The following is a 9286-nucleotide window of genomic DNA, read 5'->3' as shown; positions in this document are numbered from 1 at the left end:
CCAGTCAAGCACAAGGAGTGCTGCACCTCTGTGAATTCATGTCAGCTCCCTGCCACAGTCCAGACATGCATACCACAGTGAGCTTGCAGATCCAGCCAATGCAGCTGGTTTGCATCCAGCTGCCATAAAGGATGCATCACTGCTGGCTAAGTAGCACAGAAAAGCAACAAATGTTGCTGGATGTAAGCAGAGATTGTGGAGAAGAGATAAGCATAGGAAGATGCATATGAGGAGAGCGAGCAAGGAGCGGACAGCAGAGGATGGAGGATTGGAGAACTCTTCCTAGCGTTTTTTACTATGGTGTGTAGCAGGTGGTGTAAGCAGAGTAGGGCAGAGCAGACACAATCCTGACATGAAATGGGGAAGGGCTGAGCATCCATCCCTACCACCTCCTCCCAACAGGCACAGCTTTGATATCCAGCACAAAGCACAAGCTGTGCCAGTGCGGCAGCAGGGATGTGGGAAACATGAGCTAGCAGGGGAGCAGCACACCCTTCACCTGCTTGGAGAACCAGCAGGTGCTGAGATGCTGCTCGCTTCAAGGCCTTGGCTATCTGCTGTGCTTCCTGGGATGATGAGCATCATCTGCACATCACAGGAAGGTCTCAAGACATACGCAAAGGCAAAGTCCTCTTGGAAAAGCAGGCTGCTGTGGCTGCAGGACAGCCCAGCTGCCACATGGCGTGGTTCCTCTCCCTTGCCTGAGCAGGCTCTCCCAGGGGCTCTGTGCTTTGCTTTCCTGCCACCTGGACCTTCATGGGTGAAAACTCCTCTACCATTCCTCAGAGCATGTTGCAGCCTCGTGGATGGATTTTCATGGGAAAGCAAAGCAACCAAGAAGCTGGCTGGAAATAAATAGTGACTTGAGGTGGGTTGGGGCAGTTAGGGGTGCTATTTGCTCTTATAATTTTATATTCTATGTATTGTAACTCTGAAGAACTGAGAGTCAACTTTCTGCAGAGACATCTGCAGTCTTGTATTTTGTTTCATACAAACTGCTACCAATTAGAACATTACTCTTGTTCTTACTTTGCTTTGTTGATTTCCCTTAGTTCAAAATAAAAAAAAAAAAACAAACTTAAAAACCGCAAGTGTGTCTCACTTCTTTGATATGGACCAAGAAGACAACCGACTGACACATTTCTCTACCCTTCATCTGCTTTCACTAAACTTCCTCTTCTGCTCCCAGAGGCTGGCAACATCAGCATGGAGTAAGATTAGTTGGAGCTGCACAGTCCCAGAGGAGTCCCGAAATCAGTCCTCCTCCCAGCAGACAGCCTCATGGGGATGGGGAAGTGGGGGGAGGTCTGTGTCCAGGGCAGCCTCCACACCAAAGTACATTAAGCCTTGATGCAGGTAGGAAAAGCGACAGGCAGGAGAGGCAAGTGATAAGGCTTCAGAATTTGACAGAAGCTGTTATGTCAAGATGCACACACCACCACCCTTCCTCAGGTACTTTCTGAAATGCAAAACGAGACCAAAATGGCCCACTGGGACTCTTTCTTCTACATTTGCGTCCAACAAAATCCCAGACCCTGCAACATCTCGGCCTGAAGATCTGCCTCCAAGACCCAGGCATCCCAAAGCAGGGATGAAAGCAGAAGACAGATGTGGAAACACCACTGCAGTGAAACTGCCTGGAGGCCTCCTTGCTCCATGGCATGTTCTCAACATGCCCACTAGAAGGTCACTCTGGGCAGAGATGATGAATGGTCACAATAGTGCTTTCCATGGCTTCTTTTGCCAGCTGTTGGACCTCCCATCCCTGCCCCGCATTTTAGAAATAAATAGGAAAATCTGTCTGTTTCTCTCTCTGAGTCAGGCTTTGCCCATGACATGTCTATAAAGCTCTTCACACAATGGTATTCACATTCTATCATAAATGTCAAGAAATAATAAGAGTGTTCCAACCCTTCCTCCCCAACCTACCAGTGACCAAACTGTTCAGATTCCTTGAAAATTTAGACGTGTCTCCTTGCCTTGCCCCAAGAACAGGGAAGTGTAGCTGACCTGAAAGAGAAGGTTCCCAAAATGCCTCACATTGAAAATCTGATCTCTCCGAAAACTGTTATGTTCAATTACCAAATCAATGCAGTGTCAAAAAGTCATTTACATAAAAAACTTCCTTTTTTTTGACATTTTAAAATTGTCACTTGCCACTTGGGGAGCATTTTCACTGAGATGTGGGGTTATGAAAAAGTAGTACATTTCTCTGTGCCACGATGCCTCTAATCTACAGGAAGTATGATTTAAAGTAGAGTGAATGCATCATGAGATTCATTGTATAAATAGTTCGTCATGTGCCTTCAACCGGGAAAAAAAAATGCCTTTTTTTTTTTTTTTTGCCCTTTTTTTTTTTTTTACGGGACTCAAGGAGTTTCTGCTTTCCCAGAAGCTTACTACACTGCACACATCCCCCCACCCAGGACCAGAGATGCAAATGGCCCTTGAAGTAGAGAGTTCTGTGTCTTCAGAACTTAGCCAAAATATGGTCCTATAAAAGGAATAATCAGATTTTTTAAAAAAATAAATAGTTGAATACAAGTACACACAATACATTCAGTAGCTTTTCTGTTCAACAAAAAGCCACCTATCATCATCATCACACCTTGGTACGCTGTGCTCTCCACAATCAACAGAGGTTGCCTATTTTTTGTCCTAGCATGATTTGAAGATTTAATTCAGACTTTCAGGTGAAAAAGCGCCACAAAGCACATCAAAACCAGCGCAGCCTTTTCTGTAAGGAGGCACAGAGACACTTCTGACAATGTTGCACATACACACGTTGTTTAGAACGCCACCATTACAGGGGCTTTTCAGGCTGCTCTGAAAGTCACTACTGAGCCTGGCCAGTCAGAAGGAGCAGTCAGCAGATTCTGGAGCAAAGTGGTTCCAGTTTTGAACTGCCCAAAGACACAGTGGTTTCTGCCTAAGCTGCCGATATGTTGAGAGCATCCTGTGTCCAGAGCCATCATCGGCTCTCTGAAGACAGCTGAGTAATACAACATGCAGTGGTGGTGCCTGAAAACCTGCCCCAGCACAACTCCCGCACGCTCTCTGCTTGTGCTGGTTATAAACGTACTGTGCATTGAGTTTTTCTGTCCCCGTTTCTGTCATGCAGAACCCTGTTCTGAAGGTGAAGCCGACATTGCTTCATATGCACGTGTCCCAAAAACAAGGTAAACTTTCTGATCGGTGAAATGAGTGGATGATTCTGTCCTCTCTTCATAAACAAGGGGCCTAATCATGGAGGAGAAGTAAATGACAACCTTTAATTTGGGTTGCTTGAAGCAAACTACCTAAAGACCCGATTTTTCAGTGTAGCTTCTAGCGTATAAGCAGAACTATGATTCATTTTGGTTGTAACTTCCAGTGCTCAAGACTTCTGCAAATCAGTCCAATGGGGTAATGCAGCTTAGGACACTGGAGCTAGGCAAGCTGGCTTTGGTCCTGGCGGGAGGCTGTCTACCTAGGCAGGGTGCTCTGAAAAGCCTTTCCTCTGGACGACATAACCTGTGCTTCCTGGGCAAGAATGAATTGTCCCGATGGAGATTTTCCAGGGAAAAATAATCAGCCTGGCACAAAACCCCTGCACTGGCAATTTCAGTTCTAAAGATGAACGCATGGGATGTTCAAAACTGACGAAAACGGTCTGCCAAGAGAACCAGTGGAGAAGTACTTTTGTTATTCTGTTATCCTGATATCTGATATTCTGCTATCCCTGCAGAGTGACAACTGCTCTTACAGTTATATTTCCCACAAATCCTCTTAGTGAGACAGGGTCTTGTGGTGGCCTTAGCCCTCTTGTTTCTCAACTGGGTGGAGATCTAATGGGGCAACCCAAAAGGCCTTAGGCACCAGGCTTCTGGTGACAAGTCACGCACCCCATCTGAGGTGCAGCACTCTGGTTTCCTGCTCTCTTCTCCCAAGTTAAGGAAGGGTTTGCATCACACCCAGCCTCTTCACCTCCCAGGCGCACCAAAGGCTGCCCCACTGTGTGAGGTGGCACTAGGAAATGCTTTGGGATGAATCATCAGCCATCTACATCCAGGTTTTTGTGTGCCCTGGTACCTCCTGATTTCAGGGGTCCACTGTGCTGGGCACTTCACTTCCACATATAGCAAAAGACGGCCTGCGTCATCACAGATTTTAGCTTAATAAGCAAAATATATCTTAGAGGGGAAGAAAGTATTACCAGCACTTCAGAGACAGGGAAGAAGAGGACAGCAAGATGATGTGATTTCCTTAGGGTGACCAGAAGTCCAGACAAGCAGAGATGAGAATTGATCACGGGACTCAGGGGAAGATATTAACCAAACATCCTTGACGCAAGACAGTAAAAGCAGTGGTAAGAGCATTCAGGAAATAAACCCAGGAAATGCCACATCCGGATTAAATTCTCAATCATTTTTTACCTCTTTTGAAGAAACAATATAATACATTCACAATATCCTAGAAGTGGACAAAAATGCTTCCAAATACCACCAATGTGACTGTGGTGCAGAGTACAGTGGTGTTAGCAGGCTGGCCAGCATGGTGCTCACCCGCCACTTCCTTTGGCCTCATTGGGGACCTGCCTGTGCCATGGATCCCTGGGCTTCGGCCAGCTGGGAAGCAGAAACCCATTTCTGCTTCAGGTCTTTTGAAATAGGATTTTGTATTGAATGGCCCTCCCAGCATAAATTTGGCAAATCCCTCCTTTCATCTCATTTGAGATGAAAGAACACAACAACATTTTTTTTTTTCCTTTGACATACAACATTAATCTGTGGGAAAGAAATTCTGATTTCATACCATCCCCTCATAGAAAGATCCCATAGCACCTCAGCTCTCAGTGCTCGCAGAGCAGTCACCAGGTACTGCTGGCATGGACTTGACAAACAATACAGAAAACACTTTTGCTTTTAGACCTTTTTATAAACAGTACAAGAGCTCAGCCACTGGATGGTGCTGGAGAAACTGCCTCATGGTACGGCCATGCAGCTGCAGAAAACATTTGCTGATACAGGCCAGCACCCTGGCTACACCTCTGAAGAAGTAGGAAGGATTTGGAAGCAACAAATCCTGTCTTTGCAAAGTAAACAATTCACAGAAGAGCCACTGAAGGGAAGTCAGAGGGGTATGACTCAATCCTGGTATAAAATCACAAAGTATTTTGTTACAGGATAATGTAAGTGTGCCGTTTCATTCTGCAATCCCAAATTCACTTCTTGCTATCACGGGCAACACCTTTGCCCAGCTCCACCCTTGTAGGTTCCATGGCACTCATCTTTCCTATTGGAAGGCTTTGGGTCATCTCAAGGCCTTCAAGAAGTTCTTTACACTGAGGGTGGTGAGACACTGGCCCAGGTTGCCCAGAGAGGTGGTGGAGGCCCCATCCCTGGAGGCATTCAAGGCCAGGCTTGATGAGGCTCTGAGCAACCTGATCTAGTTGAAGATGTCCCTGCTCACTGCAGGGGGGTTGGACTAGATGGCCTTTAGAGGTCCCTTCCAACCCAACACATTCTATCATTCTATGAAACATTTCCAACCTGAAAAAAGGTCTGTCTGGTTGATGCCCTCTCCTCTACGCACAAGGCTTTTGCTCTGAGTGGTCCTTTCCCTCCCTCATCTTAACTCTCCTGCAATGCTGACAGCTCACTGGCACCTCTCCCCAAATGGTGCCACAAAACATTCACCAAAAGCCTTGCCAGTGGCTTTCCCACAGCACCAGATACCAGAAATGCAGGTTTCAGTTAAAGGGTTTGCTCTTTTCCTGAGGGGTTTTGGCAGAAAAGTAAAAAAAAAAAATAAAAAGAAACCAATGGTATCAAAAAGTTCCAAGATAACAGAAACAAAGCATTTAGCTTCTGTTAATTTTCAGATTTTATAGCTGGTTTCACAGTATTTGAGGTCTCAGCCACAATTTTTGAGTATTTGAGACTAGCAATAATGGAAGATCAAGTAAACCATGTAAAAAAAATTACTAAAAATCAGAGCTGTATGGAAACCATTATGGCATTGTGAACAAGCCATAGTTTACTTAAATGTTACATGCTGCGGACAGTGTTATGAGATTTAACTTAGGAAAACCTATACAAACTTTTGAGATGCACGGAATGCATGGATGATTCTGTGAAGAAGTGTTGCGTGAGATGGTGGGAAGCCAGTTCAAATTTAGGGCATTTTTAGTGCTTATTTTAGCCACCCATGAACTTACAGAGGAGGTCTTGTTTCTATTTTCAGGACTAAATTTTTTCTCAAATTCCTTCAAATATGAGTCAAAACTGTACATCTGGAGCTGAACGCGGGTAAGAGCTTTCAAATTCCAGATCTAAACCTGATCCCTGAACCTGCAGCTCAAAGCCAGAATGATTAAATACCACTGGTTTTCGATGACCATCAGGTCGAAATCTTAAACATGTTCAGATCAAGTTAATTGTATGTGAAGCTCTTCTCCTGAAGGGTCACAGTAAACTTTAAAGGCAAAATTTCTCTCCAATATCAAGAGTATGCAATGTATCTTCCCACAGGAAAGGGAGGGACCCCTCCTAGACATTTCTTTCACATACAGCAAGTCTACACCCCTGATAAGTGAAGTGGGGACAGGTACTCTCTGATATGAGGGAAACCAAACACCTGAGCAGCCTCTGATCTCTAAGTCAAGAAAAGGCCTTTAAATGGATGAGGAAGCAAACCGTACACCATGGAACCCTGACAGGCCTCTGCGGGCCCTGTTTATAAAGTTAGGCAGCTTTGAGTACTGAAGTCCTTGATCTGAGAAAGGGTCAGAGTGTGTGCAGGACAGCTCTTCAAACTCTGCCTTTCTGCAGGTCACTAACACAACTCATATTTGCGGCTTTTCTTTCCTCCTTCATTAGCCAGAGGAGGGCCATAAGTGGAAATGCAGCTCACAGCACCCGATGAACTAGCCACTGCATCTGCCTAACCAGCAGAGCTGAAACGTGCGTGTGTGTTTAAGTACTTTTCTGAAAAGGGAAAGCTAGTGGGGAGGGAAACGAGGGGTGAATCCGTAACAGTAAGTCTTGTTCGGCACAACTCTTTTCCAGAAGAAGTTGGAAAATTTCACAGTGCATGATGAGGAACAAATATTTTCCCCTTTCACAGGGGGGAAGCTTTGGACTATGGCAAGTGCAGCATGGATCTCCTCTTTCTTTCAATATTTGCTTTTCAGGAGAAGGGATAGTAACTCAGAACTTAATTCCCATGTGTTGCCAGCATTTACAGGCCTCACTGGATGGGTTTGGCCACTCAGCTTAACAGGCAGCGAGATGAACAAAGTTTACTTCTTCCATGAACCTGGATTTTGTGCTTGGATTATCTATTGTTGAAAGCAGATACCGCTCTGAGAGAAGCCCTTCCAGAACTTGGAGCTTACATCGTCCTGCGTAGTGGGGTTCAAGGTTCCCCGATCTCTGTCTTGTACTAGTCAGCCAATTTCATGTCAAAACTGCAGTAATTTGAGATGATTCGCCTTTCCTATTTAGGTGATACTAGGTGTGCAAAACAGGTGGAGGGGTTAGGGTGGGCACAGAGGATGCACAGATGCATGCAAAGAAACAGTCTCATCTCAGGCTTTTCATAACCATGAAGAATTAACCTCAAGCATCTTTTTCATGTAACTGGTGTTGAACTCTTTCCTGGAATTTTGACACTTTAATAATATTTTTATTCTCACCATACATATGCCTTTGACAATTTGTAGTAGCTTAGTCTTCACACAGGCCATGAAGAAACACCTCCCAAGATCAAGTATTTGGTGGTCTAGAACAACATTTACCAAAATCCATTATTCAGCCACATGAACCAGAACAATGATAGAATCATACAATCATGGAATTGTCTAGGTTGGAAAGGACCTTTTACACTCCTAAGCAAGGATATTCTTTTGAATTAGAAGTAACAATTCCAGACGATACAGTCTCGGGATTGTGGCAGATGACTGGGATGAAAAATCACAACCTGTAGGATTTTGGTCCAAGGCATTACAAGGTTCCCCTATACATCATAATCCAACTTCTGCTCTTACTTTACATCCTTTGTTAATATCAGATTCTCGAGTTCTTGTATTTCAGGTGTCCTCGACAAGTACCTGTGCCTTATCTAGAGGAGATGGCATCAGAACAGTGTTATTGGTATCACGAGCCCAGTATCAAATTGAAGTCCAATCCGAAAAAGCACAAGCCACAGCTCCCCAATCTGTGTAGGCAGTTACCCAGCATCAGGTTGTCAAACCTGGGGTAATATTGGCTGAAGGAGCTGGAGCAACAGCGTATGTATTACTGGAAAGCGATGACACTCTTGTATTCGTCCCCCATCACAGGTTGGCTCACCATGCTTTATAGCCTGGTACTAAAAGCACACATCCTGGATACACCGCTGCAAAATAAACATGTAAATACTTGGATGTGGTTAGCCTCCACTGTAACTAACTCATCTGCCTTTTATATTAAGGGAAGGTCAACAGCTGCAGATACTTAGATAACTTGTTTTCAGTGGTGCATCAACCCCAGCAGCTGTATTATAGAATGCTACTATGCCAAGTGATTTTTGATATTTGTATCTTTCGTTGCTGTCTTTTCTGAGTAGGTAACGGCTGTATGCCAATGAATACTACAATATCAACTGAAGGTAGGCTATTTCCTCCCCCAACACCAGAAATGCTGCTTTGACTGTGAAGGCATGTGTTGCCTCAACATAACTGATGAAACAGCCAGCATGGAGCACGACATTCAGCATTCTCTGGGACTTAACACACCAAATGAACCAAACTACTGATAGTGCCTGCCTGGCTGAGTGGCTTAATTCCCCTGACAAGATGAATGGGACACCTGATTCAAAGCATTATTGTAGAGATACGTTTATTCCTTTTTCTATATGTATGTTTATTGCATGCCTTTGTAAATTACTCTGTGTTATACCCTGCGACACTAAATGAAACCCAGCAGAAGCGGTCTCTTGAGCGAAGGGGTAGAATGTGGGAAAGCAACAGAAGATCTGCGAGGAGGATTGTAAATACGCTCAAGTGACTCGCACCTGGGGTATCGGAAAACACATATATCACACTAATTGTTATTCAGTCTTGGGTGCTTGCAAGAAAAACACTTGCACTTAGATAACAGAAGTCTGTGATGGACTCAGGGACACCTTATCTAGACGCTTAAGAATCCTGGCCTGATGTTGAAGAAGATCAAAGCACAGTGGAAAAACTATGCCTGTTTGAACCCTTAAAATACCAGCAAGAACAGGGAGTTCACGCGCACTCTTGCTAACAAGGACTCTCGCT

Source organism: Larus michahellis, chromosome 8 (genome assembly GCF_964199755.1).
Source record: "Larus michahellis chromosome 8, bLarMic1.1, whole genome shotgun sequence".
Classification (NCBI taxonomy): domain Eukaryota; kingdom Metazoa; phylum Chordata; class Aves; order Charadriiformes; family Laridae; genus Larus; species Larus michahellis.
This window is presented reverse-complemented; position numbering follows the sequence as displayed.